Genomic DNA, 22719 nt, shown 5'->3' on the forward strand with positions numbered 1-22719 from the left:
GGGGAGTCAGAGATGACTAAGGCAGGGTCTTTCCTCAAGGGACTTACGGTGTAGCTATCAGTGCTCAGCAGGTCAACAGAGGAGAGCAAAGAACAAAAGCACCGTGATGGAGACAAAAAGAGGGCGTTGTGGAGAGGACAGTCCCACTTGGTAGGGATGGATGTGGCCCGGAAAGACACCCAGGTGACTCTTGAGCTGCGTCCTGAAGATGACTAAACATTCTCTAGATGGCTTGAGAATGGAGCAGCAGGGTGAAGTGGGGGAATTAATGTAACCAGAGAGAAAAGCCTAAGGAAAGGACATGTGAAAAAGCCAGTGTGAAAACAGCCTACCATGGCTGAGTTGGAGAGGGGACTGTAAGAAGAGATGGGGCTGGTGTGCGGGGGTCTGGAAATGTCAGACTATGGGGCTAGGACTGACCCTAGAGGCAATGTGGAACCGCTGAAAGCCTTAAAGCAGGGACATGATGACATCATGTTTAAATTTTCAGGCAACTTCCAGCCACTCTGCGTTTTTCAATCGTATCCCACCTAGGAAAGCCTACTACGGGTGTAGTCTAAAAATGAATCTGAAACAGGTATGTCAAACTGTTAGTATCTATTTCAAAAAGGTAGTAAGTACGTAGGTGTATGTCATTTTATTATATGGACTTTTCTTTGAGTTTTAAAATTTCAAAATGAATAATGCATGTTCTTGCATCCAGACAAAAGAATACTGTGCAATGCTGAAGAATGGAGGTGAAATACGTATTCTGTCATGACAAAATGCCTGTGAAATATTTTTAAGTTGCAGAACAGGATGTATAGTATGATACTATTTTTGTAAAAACAATAAATAAATCAATAAAATGAATCTGGAAGGAAACTACCAAACTATGAACAATAGTCAAATTATTTTTGGACATTGGGATTTGGATGCAGAGAGAGAGAAAAGGCAGAATTTCCATTTCCTACTTTATGTCTTTTAGAATTGTTTGAATCTTTACAATGAACCTGTACTATTACAAAACAAAAAAACCTCCTTTTTTGGCTAACTTTTCATTCTGATGCACTCTCAAACCCTTAGACAAGTTGCAAGAATATTAGAGGAACTCCCATAAACTCTTTACGCAGATTCACCACTGGTTTATGTCTTGCCCCGCAGAACATACATTTTAAAAAAGGATCATTCTGTAATACAGAATTGTACACCAGAAATCTATGTAACTTTACTAAAGCCCAATAAAATTTAATTAAAAAAATTACATGCTGATGACAAGAGAGACAAATTAAATTAAAAAAAAGATCATTCATTACCTCCACTTTGCAAAACCCAAGGGCCACTTTTCAGTCTTTACCTTTCTGGATGTCTCTCCTGCTTCTGTCCTCTCCTTCCTTCTGGAATTATCTGTCTCTTGGCCTGTGGCCCTAAAGCTCGTCTGATTGTCCTCTGACTTCCCTGACTTTCTTTTTGCATTCTCCTTCTTAAGGTCCTCCTTTCAGCACCCGAAAAACATTGGAGTTTCTCAGAGTTCCAGTCTGGGCCCACTCTTGGCTATGTATGTTTTCTTTTTAGGAGAGCTCATCTACTTTTATTTACTAAAACTATGATTTACATGCTAATAAAGCCCAAATCGTAACTCCAGCCACCATCTCCCCTTTCAGTTTCAGATGCTCATATTCAAATGCCTGTTAGACACACATGACCGTAAGTGGTCTAAAAGCATTCTAAACGCCACTGTCTCAAACACGCTGTCATGTCCCCTCCTTTCTGCTAACTGTTCCCCTCCTGTGTCTTCCATCTCAGGGAAAGGCACCACTATCTTTCACTTTGACAACTGCAATCAACAGCTAATTGTTCTTCCATACTACAGTCTTCCTCCAGATAATCCCCTTCTCACACTAGAGTCAAAGTGACAACCCTAAAATGCAAATCTTTTGTTGTCATTCCGGAGAAAACCCGTCCATGGCTCGGATCACCTGCAGGTCCCAGCTCACTCCATCTCCCTGCGGGCCACATCAGCCGGCTGATGCCTCCTCGTGTCTGCTCAAGCTCTTTCGCTGGCAGGGACCTCCTTTCCGCTTTCTGTCTTTAGCTAACTCAGCCTTCAACACTGAGCTCAGTGGCTAGAGGTGCCCCTTGATTGTGTTCACACTGCATCCTTTTCTATGTACCTACACAGCTACCAAACAATTTTTAAAATTTCAGTTTTTCTGTGTGTATCCCTCACTGCTCTGTAAACCCTGGGAGGTAAGGTTTTGCATCTCTTTACATACAATTAGGTATCTTTATACCCTTAGTGCTTAGCACAGTGCCCAGCACAGAGTAGGCACTCATAGATGTTTGCTCAACTGAGGTAGGCATTCGCTGCTGACTTACTCACCTCCCTCGGTCCTCTTCTCCGGCTGCAGCAAGATGTTAGCCTCCTCTTTCCCCATCAGTGTTTATGTTCCAGCCGTCGGCTGCAGCCCCTGCTTTACCTTCCTGCTCTCTGTCCCTGTCGCTGTCCCTGGCTTTGCTCCCATGTGCTCTTCTCCTGCTGCTTTCTTCCCTCAGCTTCTCTTTTGCTTCTTCCTTCATTTTAAGCAGCTCTTGCTATCCTTTCATATCTTTCTAGTTGCTGCTCTCCTACACTTCTCCCCTGTGGGGGTCACTCAGGGTAGTCCCAGCCCAATCCTAGCCCAGATGTCTGCAACAGGACTATATGTAATTACTTTCACAATGGGGCCTGATGACTGTAAAGCATTTTCATCTTAACCCACACAATTCCAGATTTACAGCTACTAAGACCTCATGGTTACAGTTGGATGCACACCCCACCAGGTCCCTCTCTGGAGTATGTTTTGGAATATGGACGCTCACAGTCCTTTAGGGAAGGGGGTCACTTGCAGACAGGCTTTTCCCTCTAATACCTGTAAGCATAAGAACCTAGCTGCATTTCTTAGTTCTCCTCGGACCCATCGCCGTAGTAAGGATCCCATTCATCACACACTCAGCCAGGCATTAACGGGTTATGAGGTGATCTCTTACCAGGTGAGGAGCCTTGACGATGCATGTATGCATTCAGTCAGTCACTCATAAACATACTGAGGTGCCATGAATGCCTCCACTGGGGTGGGGACAGGGGATGCAGATAAGAGGTCACGAATGATTGTACCCTCCTCTAAGATCCAAAGGAACTCATGGTCTGGAGAGGAAGACAAAAATTACAATTTTAATAAAATAAGAAGACCTTGGTAGAGGTAGGTACTGGGTGATATGGGAACACAGCACAGGGGTGACATTTGAGGAATGAATGGGAATTGAGGCAGCCGACAAGGGGAACGGTGAAGTGGACATTTGTTATGTGCTTGACTGCCCAGTATCTGAGCACCTTTTCTACTCCACATGCTGATGGGGCTGGATTTTTTTGTCTCTCTGCCACGCCCCACCCCTTCATCCAAAGCAAAGGTGGAGTAAGAGTGGGCCTTGGAACCTGAGCTCAGCCAATCTGATGCCTCCATTGGGACTTTGGAACTCAAGCGAGCGAGAGGAAGGGCAGGGACAGCTGTCAAATCATTTACAGCAATGGGTCTGGAATCGAGTCTCAGCAGCAAGTATCTAGTCAGGGGTAGAGGGGTGGGCAGGGAGAGTAGAGCCAGCAGCAGTGTCTTAACCAGATGCCCTGTCAGTGTACTCTGTCATCTAGCCTCCCTTGCTTCCTGCCTGTGATGGGACTGCTGCTCCAGCCTGCCTTCAACTCTTGAGCCACCAGAATTTTGCCTTCCAGAATATTTATTATCTGCTTAAGTCGGGAGAGCCAGTTTCTGTTGTTTGCAACCAAGTTCCCTGTCTGGTCTAGGCTGGAAGAGCCTTGAGGAAGCTGGGAAGTACAGAGCACAGAGTTTGGGGAAAGGTAAATAGGGTGATGCTGATGGAGTACAGCAGCATGTAAAGTAAAGGAGTTAACAAGAGTGAGAAGAGGGGCAGCCCGGGCCTTGTCAACCAGGCTAAGGAATTTGCAGTTTTCCCCATAGGAGATGAGCAGCTGCGTAAGAGTTTAAGTCAGGGGGCCACTGTGAGACTTGCACTTCAGGAAGATCATGGGAGATCAACGAGGGGATGGATTAGTGCTGGGCCACTGCTGCTACTGAGGGAGATTTAACAAAAGGCACCTCCTCCGGGCAGCCTCTATCCTGTAGGACGCACTGCTTGATGAGTGGAAGGTGACTGGATTTCAGCCACAATTCTTTCAGTCTGTGGGGTACTCTGTGCGGAACACAGGCAGTTCTCAGGGACCTGAATCTTAGCGCACAGCACTACCCCCGACCCTAAGGAGCTTACAGTATTGCCTGACTCTGCTTTCTTCTCCTGACATCAACCTCCCTCCTTCTCTCCTTGTCAGAGAGACTGCCTGTCTCTGTCCCTGATCTTTGAGAAAACAAAGCCACTTTTGTAGTTCATTCTCAAAACACGACCCTTCACCTCAGGAAGAAATTGGCTTTCTGGACAAGGCCTCTACCCCCAGCTGATTGTGGTTCTGTAATTCCTACACCTAGAAGTCTTCCACTGGGTTTTTCCTTAAGTATCTGCTCTTCAATCTACTCAAGCCCTCCAGGAAAACAATGGCCAGGCCTCCTGGCTGATCCGTGGGAAGGTCGGTTGTAACCAGGGAATGCCAATGGATGGAAGGAAGGTTTGGGCCCTTTGCCCTCAACCCCAAGGCCCTCTCACACTGGCAGGGCCTGTTGCATGCAGATGCTGAGCCATGGACACTGGACTCTTCCTGCCAACAGAGCCTCAGAGGTCGTTTGGCCTAAGCTCCTACTCAAAGTGGGAGTTTCCTTTATAGAAGCCCTGTCAGTAAGCATCCAGCCTCTGCCCGAATACCTCCAGTGATAGAGAGCTCACCACTCAGTGCAGCAGCTTGTGCCTTGGCTGGACAGCTCAAATCACTGGAAAACTTCTTTTATGGTGACTGTGCTTTTAGTTCTGGTGTTTTGGAGTTATAGAAAGCTATAACATGGTAACTTTACAACACGTTGCCTTTCACCAGATTTCCCTGCTGGGCAGTATCTCAGTTCACTTTTGGAACATCTGGAGAAACTGAGGCCAGGGTTCCCTTTCACAGAGGGCGATGTATTTAGGTGACATTCTCAAGGTCATGCATCACTCTGATTCCTGTTGTGGAACTCTTGGCTCATCCCCACATATCCCTTTCTCTGCTTGGTGCCTCTTCCTGTTTCCTAGGACTCACCCCCTCAGGCAGCCTCTGGACTTACCATACCTGTGGTGGGAGGGGGCTTTTGCAGGGGGTGGGCTGCTGGGGGCCTCAGAGGAGAGGAGGATGGAGGCATTTGGTGCGCATGGTGCTATTGGGGGCAGGTAAGACGGATTTTTTTCCCTGTTTGTTTTTCATCTTTTCTCCTCCAATTAGGTTCCACTGGTCGATTAGAGCTGTGGGTGTGTGTGGGTGAATCAAGCCTGCATGTCTGTGTGTACGTATGTGTGTGTGTGTGCGCGCGCACACAGCTGTGTGGGAGGGCATCAGTACAGGAGGCTTCCAGACAGAACAGCCTCTCCTTGCCAACCAGCTCAGCTCTGACAGTGCTCTCATTGAATTGGCCTCAGAAAGTTTCCTGGGTTTGACAGGAACAAAATAGAAGCTACAGATAGGCTGTGTGGTTTCCTTGGCAACCCTAAAATGCAGATGGGGGAAGGGACAGTGGTAACCAGAGAGAAAGGGGTGGTTGGCTCCATCCCCAGTTTTATCCCTGCACTTTCCCCTTCAACATAGCTTAGGATAGAAGGCTGAGTGGTCCCAGAGCTCTCCTGGCACAGGGGAGAAAGCATAAGCCGCTGTGAGGGAACAGAGGTGCCTGTCAGGTAAGGGAACAAGAGCCGGGCTTCGGAACGGCCTTCCGGCGGAATCTTGTACTCCCTGGTTCTCCTTTCTTACAAAGGTGACTTACCTTCCTCTACCATCCACTTCCCTCACTTTCTTATTCTGGCAGCTTTAAGGACCCCGTGCCCCTTCCCAAACTAACCCAAGGAAAACCAGAGCCCCTCCTTCCTGGTTCTCTGCCCCAGAAGAAGAGGACTGGCTGAGAGGCAAAGAGGGGGTATCTTTCCTGGCCCCCACCCACTGAATTTAGGGATTGCTCCTTTCCTAGAAAGCAGGAGACTGAACCAAGTCGGAGGCAGAAAACTGAGACTGTTCATTAAGAAGAAAAGACGCTTTTTAGTAGTTAGTAAAAGTGTCTCCCCTACCACCAGTTCCCCTCCCAAGCGAATGTGCTACCAGATCCCGCTCTCTGGTGCCCAGTAAGATGCTCACCAGCAATTCCCAACAGCCCCCGGCCTTTCCTAAACTGTAGGCTTCTGGGTCTAGCCAGCCCTGTCCTGGATCCCTGATCCCTTTACTTCAGAATCGTGGAGATTCTGAAGACATTTTCAAAATCAAGGAAACTGATGCTGCCGGAGCCCTGAAATGAAACTCTAGTTGGGGCCGCCCAGGCTGCCCTGGGCACAGGCCAGACACCAGGGAGGAGCTCCTGCTGGACTCTTGGGGCAACCCTTCCTCGTCAAGATGTTAGATGTAGTCAGGGAGCAGGTGGAAGGCAGGAGAAGACAGCCAATTGTCTGTAGAGTCCCTGGGCTCTGTGCTCACAGTCTCCCCTGATGAGTCAGTCTGGGGCTGATGTGGAGGAAGGGGTGCTGGGCTGGGACTAACTGAGGCCAGGATTCCGGGTAGGGCTGGAACCGACCAGCTGGGGGTGGGGGGAAGACAGCCAAGCTCTGGTGGCCATGGTCCCAAACCAAACATTGGGACACACAGTCTGAAAAACACTTGTGGGGTGGGCGGGGACAATGAAGCAGATTTGCAATGGAGCAGATGGCTGCCATGACCATGATCCCTTCCCTTCCTGAGTCTGGCCTTTCCCTTCCCGCTCCATGCCTGCCTGGCCCATCCCTCCCAGGACGTGTTTGCCAAGATTTGCGTGGCTTTCTGTCTCCAGGTAACCAAAGTTCCAGGGCATGGTTCTCCTGCCTCCTCCCTTTGGCTGCCTCTTCCCTCTCAGCTCCCTCAACAGCGCAGCCTCAAGGCCCAGGCCCCATCGCCTCATCCCTGCCCGAGCCTGGGGGAGGGAGGACAGCTGTCCACCTTTTTCTGGCTCCCCGGGGGGCAACAGAGCTAGGAGCCCACCCAGGAGTACAGACTGAGTCCTGAGAGTTGCCAACCCCCTACAGCTCTGAGGATGGGCAAGGCAGCTTCTAGAATATGATAAGTTTAAGATGCTCCAGTAGGTGGCTAAGCACTGCTTACGAGGAGGGCCAAGCGTTTAAGAGGAAGGAATAGAGTATTTAGGAGGAGGGCAAGCCCATCAGGAGGCTGAGGCTTGTCCCTAAGTGGTAGTGTAACTATGTGGCTGCCATTAGAGGGGTCCCCGCACTGGGACCTTGGTCTGGAACATTTTTCCCAAGCATCACATATGCACACACACCCAATTTAAAGGAAATATTCTTCCCCAGGTTTTTTTAATGTGAGGAACTGGGGACAATGAATAAAAGAGTAAGTTTTCCCCATGGGTGCCATGTTTTGGGGGTTTTCTGGAGGTGGGGAATCCCTATTTTGAGCATTAAGATCTTGGTTTCTATAGGTTTTGACTTCCCTTAACTTTATACCTGCTGGCTCCCTGCTTTCTCAGGCCAGAGAGACCATTGGGTGTTGGCAGACCTGGTTGAGAATGAGACTGGGTTCCTGGAGGTCAGACAGGTGAGGGATCCATAGTGGACAGTTATTGTCTGGCCTCACTCTCACACTGAGCCTCTGAGAAATCTCTCTGGAGGAGGACTGAGTAAATGAAGCCGAAAGATGTGAGCACATGTGGTGGCACAGAGAGGAGGTGGGCAATCCCTAGGCGTGGCCTGGAGCCCACTCTGAGTGGTGCAGAGAGCAGTTCAAATTGGGGTTTGTATATGCCTGGGATGGGCATGAGGGAGTAGAAATTGGAGGGGAGTAATGAATCTCTAACTTCTAAAGATGACCTATTGAGAGGCCCTGCAGACACGAGAGTTCGGGCCATTAAAGTGGATACTAGTCCGGGAACTTTGGGCCACTTGGGGTTTCCAGGGGGAACCCTTCTGCCCAACTCCCTTGTGTTAGTTTCCTGGGACTGACGACTTAATTTCCAACAAACACAGAGCTTAAAACAACAGAGATATGCTGTCTCACAGTTGTGGAGGCCAGAAGTCTGAAGTCAAGGTGTTGGCAGCGTTGGTTCCTCCTAGAGCCTGTGAGGGAGAATCCGTCCCAGGTCTCCCTCCTAGTCTCTGGTGGCTGCTGGCAACCGTTGGTGTTCCTTGGCTTGTAGACACATCACTCCAAGCTCTGCTTCCATCTTCACATGACATCTTCCCTATGTGCCGTCTCTTCTTCTAAGAGTATCAGTCATTGGATGTGGGCCCACCCTAAATCCAGGATGACCCCATCTGGAAATCCTTACTAATTATATCTGCAAAGGCCTTATTTCCCAATAAAGTCACAACCTGAGGCTCTGTGTGGACAGGAATTTTGTGGAGACACTCCTCAACACGCTACATCCCCTAATTCCACCCTTACACCAGAGCTCGAGAGATGGTAAAAGAACTTCCACAAGTTTGTTCACCACCCTGATTATGGGAGTGTCACAAGGGCAGGGTGATCAGAGGACACATCAGAACCTAACCCCTCTTCCCCCACCTCCTTGTTATTCTGAGCTTCCTAGAAAATAGCAAACCAAAAACTCTTAACCCTTGTCCCCATCTCGGGCAGCGATGTTCCTCCTTCATCCCAAAGAGAGGGAGATGTCCAGGATGTTCTCTTGGAAAATAAATTGCACCGTGAACTGCTTCTTGTTGAGTTAGACTGTGCCTTTCTTAAGCCTCCCTGAATCCCCTTTGCAGCAGCTCAACCATGTTTCCCCTTGCTCTGTCCTTGAGGTACATGTGGAATAGACTCCTCCGAATGTAGCGTTCCCCTAATCTCAGGCAGCAGTTATCATGGTGCCTTTCCCTGTTTCAGTGGGGCAGGTTTTTGCCTGGAGAGGGTATGTCAGAGGCGTTCAGATGAAACAATGCAGCTAAATGCACAGAGTTTGAATTTTCTCTGGGAGCCATCTCAGTTGACTGTTTTGTACCCCTCCCACTGCCCTCCCACCCTTGGTTTGGTGACAAGCTGAGCTGTGACTCTCTCCTGGCCTCAAAGCCCTTAGCCATCACCACCCACCACTACTCTGCATACTTGCTCTCTAGTGAAAGAGAACGCTGGGAAGACAAACTGCAAGTAGCATGGCCATCAGTCACCATGATAACCCAGAATCAGCAATGATTACTGTGATGAATTGTTTTGGAGTTCCCATCACAAGTAGAGCCATGCAGAAGGGAAAAGGCAGATTTCCATACCAGCCCCCACTGCAGTCATCGCCCTTCGGCGTGTTAAGGAGAAAAGTGTCCAGCACTAGAGTATTAGGTGTTCTTCCTTAGCACATGAGGGCGGCCCGTGGTCCAGGGGAAGGCGACACTGTAATTCGAGGGTTGAGTAGCTCTCATCAGTTGTAATCTATAAGATTGCCAAGGTTACAGAGCTTGGGGTTCTGGTGGTAAGAGCATATCCTGCTCGGGCAGAGCCCAGCGGTGGGTGAAAACAGGGCAGACTAGAGCAGAGTCTGGGGAGAAGGACATGAAGAGTGAGAGGCCAAGTGTTCATCATAGATCAGTGTCTAAACTGGAATGCGGATCCAGACCATGGCTGCTGTGTGTCTCTTCTAGAGCCATCAATTTCACCAATAAACAAACTGCCATGGTTTTGTGCTTTATACATTATCTAATTTAATCCTTATAACACCCTCTGTGAAGTAAGTGTAATTATGCATATTTTATTAATTGGGGAAAGGAAGCTCAGAGAAGTTAAGTAATTTGTTAAGGTCACACAGTAAGTTGCTGGAGTCTGGATTTGGACTCAGGTTTGTCTTATCTTTAAGTTATTAAGTACTTACAAGCACTTTGCAGTATAACCTGCTTTTATCCTCATTTAAGAGCCAGGCTGAAAAAGCCTGGAGTTGTGAGGTGAAAGCAGGACAGACTGTACAGGTGGGGAGCAGGAACCACCGAGTGAGGGTGGTAGGCAGGTATGCGGATGAAGAGGAGGCTTCCAGTGACTCGTCCCGTGTGCCACTGTGATGAGGCAGGGTGTCTGGTGGAGGCACTGGAATCAGAAGTCGGCAGACTTTGGAAACAAGGTTGGTAAGGAAATATTCGGGAGTTTTTGACTGAGTCAGGGTCTTTCTCATTCATGGAGCTCTCTGCCCAACCTTCTCCCCAAACAGAAGGACCCCTTACTTCACTTAATTAATTTTATTTTTGCCCCTTGGATACACACAGCTAATTATTTTCCTTAAGTCATTGGCCTGTGTTTTATTCTATGTCATTATTTTTACACCCACACTCCTCTTAGTCCCTTCATTGTAGACACTCACTTTATTGCATTAAATATATATCCTTTCAGTCGGCCTTCCATGTGCTGATTGAGATCTATTTGTATTCTTGAAAAAGGACCTGTGATACAATTTTGTGTGCCTGTGTCCGCGATTCACATCATTGGTTTTATGCTCTAAGTCCCATTCTATTTCTTTGTTCACTCAGTGGTAGTTGTTTAAGACCGATGCATGTTGCATAGCATTCCGTCATATGCATGGACCACGTTTCTATCTCTTCAAGGTTGCCCCCAGCTCCCAAGCCCTGGAAACAGCACTGCAACGAGCATCTCATACATGTCTTCTCCTGGACCGGTGGGAGTGTTTCTCTGGAATAGGGATGCTAGGCCATAGGGTGCACAGACTGGGGAGACTCCCTAACCTCTCCTGGCACTTACTCTCTATAACCTATGTTCATGAATATGTCCTCGTTTTTAATTGCTAGTTATATCTTCACTTGTACATGTCTTATCTCTCCTCTCGTGCTTATCTCTCCTCACGCTCTTGAGGTCAGAGACCATGTTTTACTCATTTTCATATTCTTCACAGGTCTTAATATACATCTTATGCATAGTTGGTGCTTAATAAAACATTTCTTAATAGAATGAATTAACATCTCCTTTCCCACTGAGATGTTACTTTCTTGAGAGCAAGATTAACTGTTTCATTCATCTGAATCATGTTCAGAATGGGACCCTCTATAAACTATTTATCTTAAATATCACTGTAGGGCCATCCTTGGATATGATGCATGACCTTGTCAGAGAGGGGAAGATAGCAAAGTTAAGAGTGAACTGGATTGGGAGTTAGCAGACTTGTGTGCCACAGGATAGTTTTCTGACCTTGGACTAGGTAAATTTCTCCTCTGCACCTCAGTTCCCCTCTATGTACAATGGGAGAGGCTTAGTGGCTTCTTACTCCTAGCCTGTATTCAAACACATGATGAGTTGGTTGATGATGTGTGTTATCTGTCGATCTCCCACTTGAGAAGCCTGCCAGAGGAGAAGATAGAGCAAGGGGCAGATGGGGCCAGGAACACAGCTGGGTGAGGTGCCGTTCTTCCCCTTTTGGCTCTCTCCTTTATCCCCATCACCCCGTGCAATTTGGCTTTACCCATGTCTACAATACTTATCACTGAAGACATAGGGGCCCACAGAGGGATTGGGGCTTTCTTGGGAAAATCCAGGATATGAATCAATAGAGAAAGAGAAGACAATGGCTGAAAGAAGATTAAAGGCCTGCAGTAGTAATTGGGGCCACAACTGGAATTCAAGGGATGCCTCACTCATGGGCAACTAGTTGAAGGACAGGGGCAAACTTGTAGCCTATTGTCACCTCTGAAATATGGGCTCCAGGACAGATCCAGGGGATCCTGCCATGGTCTGCCTGGAGATACCTGTTCAAGGAGGGGTTAAGGTTGTTGAGGAGGAAAACCATACAGATTCAGGCTACGCTGGAATATTCAAACGGGACACCGGGGTGAGTGCAGGATTGGGTGTGTTCCCAATCAGGCTGCAAGAAAATCACTACTGGAGAGGTTTGGAAAATAAAACCTGCCTTAGCAGAAAAGGTCAGTAGTTCTGGGAAACTGGGAGATGGTGGCTGGGGGAGAGTACCCCAATGCTGAGGTAACCTATGTGGTTTCAACTGAGAGCTGCTGGGCGCTCAGGTGACCAGGGTTGAAGGTGGACCTTCCCAGGGCTCCAGGAGACCAAGCAGGAAGCCCCAGTCTCCTTAGTACTTCGCCGCATTCTATTGGCCAACACAGTCCAGCTCAGATGCAAGGGGAGTAGCAGTAGAGCCCATTTCTTCATGGGCAGAGTATTCAAGAATTCTTGGTCACGTTTATTCTTTCCATGTGCTGTAATAAGTTTCTCCTGCTCAGCCCTTCCCGTCCCATTCCCTGATTGCCTGCTTCTAACCTGAGTCTGCTGATTCCGTGTATCTGCCCCTCCCTCTGGTCTCTGTCTCTGAGCTCTCTGTCCCAGTACAATCATTACCACCCTCCAGGGCCCACCCCTTTTCCATGCCCCCTCCACCTCGACCCCTCTATTAGCCCCTTTCACAGGGCCTTGTGGAACCTCTTCTATGTGGATTTCATCTTGGATGATACCTCTTCTTTCTCTCTCCACATGGAATGAAACTTTTCCTTTGACAGAACCACATCTTTACTGGCACTTTCCAATGGTAGCTTCCTCTTTGCTTCCTATCACGACTCTCAGACTCTGCACGAAATAGACATAATTGAAATTAAATTATTTCATTAGTCTCTCATACCAAGTGGAGGCTGAGGATAGAGATATAATTAATTAGTTAGTAAATATTTATTGATGGGAATGCCCAGGGCAGTGGGGACCCAACTGCACAGCACATACTCAGTGTGGGGTGTGTGACCAGCAGACATGAACTAAGTAGTAGCTTGCACCAGACAGTAAGCTCCTTGAGGTCAGGGACCAAGTCTTACTTATTTGCGTCATTTGAGCTCAGAACCATGCCCAACAAATGTTACGTGCACGAGTGCATAAATGAATGAATGGTAGCACATTTATCACAGGTATGACACTACTTCTAGAAAGCCAACTTCTCTTAGATTAAGTGGAGTTTACATGAGGTACAAAGTCTCTGGACAGCACTGGAGATTAAGAATTAAGATTCTTCTTTAAAAATCTATCTGGCCATCTGTTTATCCTGGCTTTTCCCCATCCTGGCTGAAGGCTCAAAATTCTAGGACTTTGTAAAAGACCTCAGCACCTGACTCACAGTCCTCTACCACACCAGGCATACCCTGCTCTCACTCTTGGTAATTCAATCTCTACCTGTAGTTGTTTTATTTCTAACCCCCTGATCTAGCATTCCTTGACCTCAGCCTGCTTTTTTTGTGTGTTATTGCTAGCTCAGCTTTCCAGGCTTACCACTCAAGATGACTTTTTACACCCTATGCTATCAAACTAGGAACCCCTCTTCTCCAACACAATTGTTCAAATTGCGTGAGCACCATCCCTACGAACCCAAATCCCACATACACTTCATAGTTCAGCTCAAATGCTACCCTCTTCGTAAGACTTGTGCTGATTCACCCATCCAGATGTGACTTCTTCTTGCCTGACCATTGTAGAGAATCTCAGGTGTCCTTCTCTTATGGTACTTGTCATAATCTGCTGTCTTAGTCAAATCAGGCTGCTATAACAAAAAGTCCCATAGACTGGGTGGCTTAAGCAACAAATATTTATTTCTCACAGGTCTGGAGGCTGGGGAGTTCAAAAGCAAGGTACCAGCAGATTTGGTGTCTGGCGAAGGCCTGCTTCCTGGTTTCTGGATGGTGCTTTCTAGTTGTAACTTCACAGGGCAGATGGGGTCAAGGGAACATTTAGGAGACTCTTTTATAAGGGCACTAATCCGTTCATGAAAGCCCCACCCTCAAGACCTAGTCACCTTCCAAAGACCCCTCTTCTTAGTATCATCATATTGGCGGTTAGGATTTTAACATGAATTTTAGGGGAACACAAACATTCAGTCCCTAACATCTGCCTTCTAGTCGTGATATGTGTGTGTTTGCTCACCTTCTCTACTTTGACATCAGCGCTCATGGACAGGAGGCTGTCCCTCACTTCTCTGCATGTCACACACCTTCACACCAGCACCTAGCACAGAAGAGTTGACATATGTTATTTTGTCTTCACAGCACCCCATCTTTTAAAGACTCCTTCGTCTACTTCTACGTGATCCGAGCAGAGCTGGTAACCACGGTGCCCCACAAAGCCGGACTGCAGATGTAGACTGGCCAATGAGAACCCTCCATCCTGGCCTCCAAGGTGGTACACGTCCCTAGCAGAACCTAACAGAGTCTGCCTTGAGAGTCACTATATGTACACATAAAGACCAGAAGCTGGGGGGATCATGTAAATTGGGGTTCTGGAGCTACATAGAGGAAGCTATCTACAACAGGAGAAAATGAGGCCTACCTCAAAAGAAGCAGAGACAGAAACAGTCATAGATGGCATGTTGGGTGCTGACTTGTGCCAGACCCTATTCCAAGCACACTGTGGATGATATCATTTACAACTCCTGAGAACCTACAAGGCAGATACTATTACATCCACTTTACAATGAGGGAACAAGGGCACTGAGAAGTTAAGCAACTTGTTTAAAGTTTCCAGCTAGTTCAGTGGTAGAGCCAGGATTTGAACCCTGCCTGTGGGACCGCAGAACTATCATTTTATGCTCCCTTAGATATGAGTCAAGATGAACACAGGTGAGAGAGAGATGGCCTTATTCATTCATGAGCAAAAGCAAAAGAGATCTGATGGCATCATTTGAGCTCCTGGATTTAGCTGTGCTGGAGCCAGCTGACTCATGTGCTTTTTAGTTAAATAAGCCAGTGCATTCCCCTTTTTGCTTAGAATAGTTTGTGTTATCAGCCACTTGCACCCTTCTGGGTTCATTGAGGGGCGATGTGTCTTGGAGATAGAAGGAGTCTTCTGGGTTTGCATCCTCACACCACCCTTCACTTGCCACCTAAACTTGGACAAATTACTTGCCTTTTCAGGGCCTTGAAGGTAAATGACCTGGCCTCTCCAACTGAGCGGACTGACTGAGCGGACTGACTGAAGACGAGATTACATGCAAATGCATTTAACACTCTGCTAACACAATTTAAGTGCTCAGTAATTGTTGGAACTCATCTCTTCCCCTTTCCCTTATGAGGAGTAGCTGTTCAATAAGCATTTATTGAATTGAATTAAATCCTCCAGAGGCTGCAGGATGTTTCCTGAGCTTGAAAGCAGCTGGAGTTGTGGCGTCTCCAATCAGGGGAAGTTCCTCAGCCCAAGGAGTTGCCTAACAGCTCTATTTGGACGTTAAAAAGAAGATTCTGCCCTACTCCCATTTCTCTGGCTTCCAGAGCTTTCCTACCCAGACAACAATGTGTGTCTGCAGTAACCTCAGAGGTAGATGCCTTGGCCCCCTGCATGTCTCTTTTTCCGCCTCCTTATACTTTCCCTCCATATCCACCTGCTAACCAGGTGCTACGTACAGATTAACCTAGATCTTTCTCAGACCTGCTCTCTCCTCCTAATCCCCACTGACCATGCCCTGGCTCAGACCTTCACCACCTTTCTGATGTTTGCCTCAACCTCCTCACCGGCCTCCCTCCCTCCATCTTGCCAGCCCCATGGTGCAGCCAGGAACACCCATGTTCAAGGTGAACAAACCACTCTTCATCTTAAAACGGCCCTTGTCTGCAGGGTAAGGGCAAACTTTCAGCAGACACACAGGCTCTCCTAAGCCCCCTCCTGGATCTCTAGGCCTATCTTCTCCCTCCTTCTATGTCATATGCCTCTACGCCACCCTCACACTGTCTTCTACGCCAGAATACCCTGTGCAGCCCCCTCCTGCAGCCCCCTCCCTCTGCTCTTACTCATCCTTTAAGAAGACGCTGATCAATTTTTTGTTGTCTTTTTTTTTTCCTGCAACCTTTCCTGAGTTCCTCCCCACTCCCACAGCGTCTGTACATAATTCTGTCTTCTCATGTATCAATTTATAGTGATTGATCACTGTCTGCATCTGTTTTGAGAACTTTGAGGCCAAGGGTGAGGTCTTATTCATGTTTGTGACCTTTGCACCCAGCGTGGCATCTGGCATCCAGTGAGCTCTCACCTGCAGACACCAGGGATGCAGATGGAGAAAAGGAGAAAGAGGAGCCATTATTCTTCCTGCAGACCACCCCTACCTGAATTTGTGCCCTGTGTGATTCCTTGATCCCTAATTGGAGCCTGCGCTTAACGGCTCTTAATGGCAACAGCTCTAGGGTTTAATTGTTGGGGGGAGGGAGACAGTTTCTTACCTTCTACAGTGGGGAAGAAGCACTGGCTATCTTCACTAGTGGTAGAAAAGGATCCTGTGTGGTTGTAGGATTGTTTGGGTAACGGTGTAATTCTCCATGTAGCTTTGCACGCATGTACAGAGTAGGGAAATTTTGGCTACCTTAAAATAGGCCCCATCTCAGTTTTTAAAAGGATAAAGTTACTTCAATATAGCTAAATATAGGCAAAGAGTCTGTCCTGATGCATAACTTAAGCAAATACATGCAAATCACTTGTAGACAGGGGACCTGGTGAGGCCATCACTGCAGTTACATCTCAGCCCCGAGGGCTTTTTCCTCCTTCTGCTGCTGACCTTGAGGCATTACATAACCTCTCAGAATCTGAGGATTCTCCTTGACCTAGTGAGCTAGTGATTCCAGTCAGCCTACCTCACTGCTTCGCGGGGTTGGTGAGAGGACGGGATGGAATGAATGAGAGGGCTGTGCTGGTGAAGGTGCAGCCTGCGCAGCGGGAGGAGAACTGGGAGCAGCGACGGGCAGGGCCCTTCATGGGAGGCCATGCCAGACAGGCCTCTAGCTGCTCTATGGCGATTTCTGGGGTTTCATTCCTTTGTAATTCTCATTTTTTCCCCTCTCAAATCTGTTTCCCATTAAAAAAGAAATGTGTTCTCCTCTTTCCCTTTCTCCCTGAGCCATGCCTGGCCCAGCTCTCAGAACAAAGCTGCATCTGCTCTTGCTTAAGACACCCACTAATTCAAACCAAAGAAGCCAGAGGCAGACTGCACATAGGGCCACCCCTTTTTTTGCCTCCCCTAGCTTGCCCTCACGCCCTCCTTTCTCCCCGGATGGAAAATTTGGCCTCAGACTGCCCTTGTGACTGGAAAAAGCAGGGTCAGTTCATCAAAGCAGAACAGCTTTCTGCTTTCCAAGGGTTATTAAGAAGGTGTGGCTTGGGAAGGGTGTGACCCAGCCTTGGCCAGCCCTAGCCAGAAAGGTGAGGGTGTGCTTCAGCAGGCAGGAAGGCCTGCCAGGAGCAGGGAGAACTATATTAGAAGGTGGTGAGAGATAGGGGGAGGGGAGTGGCTATGGAAGGGAAATATATGGTGGTGAAATGGTCGCTGTCCCAGTTGGGCCAGGCCAGGAGGGAAGACCAAAGGGAAGTGACTTGTTCTATGTCAATTGTCGGTCCAATTGTCTCTTGGAAGATGCTGGGCCAAGCCCACTACTCCCTCCTCCCTTCTCTCCTGCTCTCTGGGTCCAGAGAGGAAGGAAGCTGTGCAGCTATGAGGAGGAGATCCCTGCCTCTGTGGGGGCCAGCTGCTGGGGAGTTCAGTTTTGGTGTCTGAGTAACTGCAGGAGGCTGTCTCTTTCCAATGGACGGTTTCAATAGCACCATAGGAACATCTGGGTGCCATTTTGACTTCCTGGGTTATCCAGTACGATGGTAGGGCTGGGGGTACGGCCTGGAAGTGAACATATGGGTTGGGAGTAGAAAGGAGGCTGGATAGAAGTCAGCTGATTGAGGGCCACAGAGGCACCCTGTAGTTGGGGATGGGGGGGAAGGAGGCACATGTCAAAGCTCAAAGAGCATGATGGGAGGGGTTTACAACACCACAGTGTTCTTGTCCCTGGTTACCTGCCCCAAGCTCCCCCACGTTTCTGTGCTATGTTTAGAGGTCTGAGAGTTTTGGGGGCTTACTCTAGGAAATTCTCGCTCTGTGTGCAGGGAAACAGCAGAAACAACAACACAACCCGGCATGATCAGGGTCCCTAAACACATATCTATCCCTTCTTCCTTTAGTAATAAAACTCAGAATTCTGTGAGGCAGCTGGCTCCTCAGCTTAAGACTACATTCCCCAGCTTTCCTTGCTGCGGTCTTGGGATGAAGTTTAGCCAATGGGATGTGAGTGGAAGGGAATTTGTGCCCCTTCTGCGTAGTACCGTAAAGGGAAAGGCCTGTGCTCCTCTTCCCGCTTTCCCCTTCTCTCTGACCAGAATATTGAAATGATGGCAAGACCTGGAGCAGTCATATTAGATCTCGAGATGGAAGCCACATATTGAGGATGGCAGAGTGACAAGACAGGATGAGTCTGGTTTTCCTGAGCGATGAAACTGCCAAATTAAGCCTTGTGCTGCTTGTACTAAGACTGTAACTGAAAGAGAAATATACCCTTCTTGGTTAAACCACTATTATTATGACCTTTGTTACGGCAACTGAACTTTATCTTAACTATACAAATAACACAACCAGCAATTACTGAGATCTTACTATGTGTCTGTCATTGTTTTGAGTGTTTTGTATGTACCATTTAATTTGATCTCCACTACAAGCTTATGAGTTGGTGAGCGACATGTGGTGCTGACTCTAAACACTCCAGATCCATCTCCTCTCTCCTCGTTCTCCTCAACCCAGGCAAGGTCAGGTTGCTGGGGACAAGTCCAGGTACCTATCCTCCACGCCCTCAATGTATCTGCCACATACCAGACATTGCATAATGCACACATGAAGGACCCACTTGGACTGACATAGCTCCACCCACCCCAGTTTCACAGGGGAGTAAGCAGGAGCGGGAGTGGCAGTCACTTCTGGATGGCTGCAGTAGCAGGTTGTCTGCAATGATCTGCATACTGGTTCTACCTGCACCCTTCCTCCCCACTCAGGAAAGGCTACCGCGATGCAAGAAAGTCAAAGTGACATTACTGAGAATGTGGTCTTGAATTTGCTCTAATTAATTTTTTAAAAGGGGAATTCCTCCAAAGTGTTTTGACCATTAACAGTAACAAATCTTTTTTACACGCTTACACAGGTGGGCCTGGCTGTCATGACACCACTGTGGAGAACCACCAGCCTGAGGGACTGCTTAGTTATTGGTCAAGCCGGCTGCTGGCCACCTTTCCCTGCATGGTCTATAGCACCACAGGGCAAGGACGATGAAGTGCCAGCTCTTCTGTGTGGACAGAACACAGATGTCATTGGAATGGACATTCTTCTGGTTTGCCTCCCAAGCATCCCTTCTGCCTTTTTCTGCTCTTGGCATCTTGCTTTCCCTTCAGGGAAGTGCCTGCTGCTCATTCCATGTGATCGATGTCTGTCTTCTCCAAAGATTAGGCACAGCACCCAAACCCGACTAAAGCGTCTCTGCTGCGAACCCAGTGTTGTGTCTCAGGCAACAAGATGATGGCAGTTAGGACACACTTGTCTTGATCCATGAGTTCCTACCACTCAGGATACTGACCAGGGTTTATGTAATTAGAATAAATTGAAGGTTATCCTTAAATGCTGTCTCTCTTGCACTTCAATACACATTCTTGAAGAGGTGAGAGAATGACACTAGAGTGAACAGGTAGGTAATTCTATGTAAGCTGCATGATGGTGTGTGGCCCCAGGTCCTGTCCTTCCCAGGAGCGTTGTCCAAATCCCCCTTTGATTCTGTGAGCTTCCCCACAGTCAGAGCAGCCACACTGCAAAATTCAGGGGGTACCATTCATATGCTGTCTCTGGAGTTGTGCAAAATGGTGGCCTTGCCTACAAGCCCTCCAATACATTCCCTGTTGTTGCTTAAGTTAACCCAAGTCCATGTCTGAGGGTTACAACCCAAGAACCTAAACTACAAAAGCCAGTCCCCCACCCCTAAGTAGCCATTGCTCTTAAACCACCCAGCAACCAGTCCCGCTTCCCTTTTCCTTGAAGTGACCCAGGAATAGGTTGTCAGATTTGTAAATACAAATATAAATAAATAAATAAATAATCAATCAATCAATAGAAATTAAAATACAGGTCACCAAGTTAAATTAAAAAAAACATAGATGAATTATTTTTTTAGTGCAAGTATATCCCATGCAATATTTGGGCACCCTGTATTGTATCTGACAACCCTACCCAGGGAAGAAAAATGATGTCAGATCTTTTGGGGTTGATCTAAAGTCACTCACCTTCCTTTACCTTATTGTGCAGCCCCTTACTTACCCTGCCATGCAAATGGTTCTTTAGAAGTAGGCGTATTATTTACCAGAGAATTGGCTTAAGGGTAGGCAGCTGGTACAAAATGAACCGAAGTGGCTCCCCAGGATTTTCAAACAGGAGGAAAGAATCAAGTGCTCTCAGGTGTTGGGGTTTTGAAAACACTAAACTCAGGACTGATGGCAGATTTCATACACGTGGATAGGATTGGTCCCTGGGGAGAATGAGTTGGATGGCAGAAGCAGAGGGAGAGAGGGAGACAGTTCTGACAGTGTTCAAATTCCTCGTTCTGGTTGTTCCTCAGGCCTCCCTGACTTTGCCATGTTTTGATTTTTGACCTTTCTTAGATTCTATGATTAAGTTTTTTTGTGTTTTTTTTTTGCCAAAGAGTTAAAATTAAATTAATACAAGTTGCAACCTTTATTTTATTGTATTAGAGTAAGCTGGTAAATTTCTGTCTTTCCAAGATGTGAGGAGGAACTATGTCTTACTCATATTGGCCTCCCCAGCATCTAACCCAGCACCTGGCATAGAGTAGGAAAACAATCACGTTTCAAATAAATTAATGAACGACTCCATGGGCTCAGAGATCAGCAGTTTAATGCACATTCGATAGATCTCATTTATTTATTTATTTATTTATTTATTTATTTATTTATTTATTTATTTATTTAAGATTTTATTGGGGAAGGGGAACAGGACTTTATTGAGGAACAGTGGGTACTTCCAGGCCTTTTTTCCAAGTCAAGTTGTTGTCCTTTCAATCTCAGTTGTGGAGGGTGCCGTTCAGCTTCAAGTTGTTGTCCTTTCAGTCGTAGTTGTGGAGGGCGCAGCTCAGCTCCAGGTCCAGTTGCCGTTGTTAGTTGCAGGGGGCGCAGCCCACCATCCCTTGCGGGAGTCGAGGAATCGAACTGGCAACTTGTGGTTGAGAGCCCACTGACCCATGTGGGAATCGAACCGGTAGCCTTTGGAGTTAGGAGCATGGTGCTCTAACTGCCTGAGCCACGAGGCTGGCCCAGATCTCATTTATTGACAGAAAGACACTGATACCAGGAACCTTTCTTCGCAGCTCACTGAAAAGTCCTAAAACTTAGAGCATCCACCACTCAGAGCTGGTCTATATGGGGGGGGTGGGGTAGGCAAGGTTATATGCTGTTGTCCAGGGAGGAGAGTAATGAGCATTTTTGATAAGGATCATGGCTACTGAAACAAACTGGCTTTAAAAGCTAGCCTTTTTGCATTCTGCATTTGTTTCTATTATTTTCTAGACAGATAAGAACAGAATAAGAGCAAGTCCTGTTGGGCCCTCCTAAACAGACCCTGGAAAGGTAGTCCTGGCTCTCCTGTTCCATGCCCCAGATGTCAGGGAAGGCATGCCAGGTGGTGCCATCAGGAACAGTCATGTGGAACTCAGCGCTCAGGCATCCACACTGTTACAGCATGTCCTGCCTGGGCTCTAGCCCTTCAAGCCCCATTACCCTGGTTTAGTACCCTCAAAAGTCTGGAATTTAGTTGCCAGGGTTCTAAGGTCTTGGGTTACACCAGACGCAGGGGCACCTGAAAGCAAACCCCTTGCCTTTTCCTATCAGACTTTCAGGAAAGAGGAGTCAGCTTTCAGCTTTAGTGCCAAGCTGTCTGGAAGGAGGGACCAGCGAGTACCTTGCCTTCCCTAGAGAGCCGTGGCCCAAACTGTGCAAGTAGACAGTTCTTTCTCTTTGCCAGTGGAAGAATGATCTTTTGTCCCCCTCTGCACTCGAAGAATTCTGTCACCCCTAAATTATTTCTGTCAACTGTTTAGATTTTGTAATGGCAGCTCAGAGATCCTAAACTTTCTGGAAGCAGGAGGCAGGTTTGAGGCAGCTATGCTTGGTTTAATAAGCAAATAGAACAGAAACGGTCTATATGCAAGTAGGACTGGGAAAGGGACAGACAAGTTGCCAGTTCCCATCCTTTCTGAAGCCCAGTTGTGTTTCCTGTTTTTCGTTTTATGAAAGCAACCCCCATCCTTTTTGCTAAGTTTGAGTGAATTTTATTTCTTTCAATCAAATGACTATTTACTACAGTGCTTCCAAAATTTTTTCACTGCAGATGGAAACAGTGATATCTGCACAGCACAGTCTTGGACTGTGGTACAAGCACACTTATACCATTCGTGACACCACATCTGTGGGACTTGGATTTGTTAAGACATAAAATAAGGAAGAGGGTTTGTAATCAGTGGACTGACAGTGAAACTATGAATGGGCTATGGAGCTGAGGTGGGATACGGATTCATGCTGAGGTGGATGGGAGTGTGAACACCCTCTCTTTCCAGGACAGGTGACCAGTGGCCTCTGGTACTGTCACCCTCAGGCTCTTAGAACCTTGACATGGTCTGGCTTAGTAAGGTCAAACCTCTGGGGGACTGCACAACTGCAAAACTCTGGACTAACTGATTATGTTAGTTTTTTCTTACAGCCTTGCT

At 47.4% G+C, this 22719-nt stretch overlaps 1 long non-coding RNA gene across 1 annotated transcript in view; it reads left to right on the forward strand.

The window, feature by feature from the left end:
• Positions 1-19525, forward strand: part of LOC141569352 (uncharacterized) — a 56474-nt gene extending 36949 nt beyond the window's left edge. Inside the window, exons 2-3 of the long non-coding RNA XR_012492894.1 lie at positions 14155-14284; positions 19102-19525. This is a non-coding gene — a long non-coding RNA (uncharacterized LOC141569352). The remainder of the gene's footprint in view (positions 1-14154; positions 14285-19101) is intronic.
• Positions 19526-22719: the final 3194 nt, after the last annotated feature.

The sequence above is a fragment of the Rhinolophus sinicus genome, linkage group LG17 (genome assembly GCF_036562045.2).
Source record: "Rhinolophus sinicus isolate RSC01 linkage group LG17, ASM3656204v1, whole genome shotgun sequence".
NCBI lineage: Eukaryota > Metazoa > Chordata > Mammalia > Chiroptera > Rhinolophidae > Rhinolophus > Rhinolophus sinicus.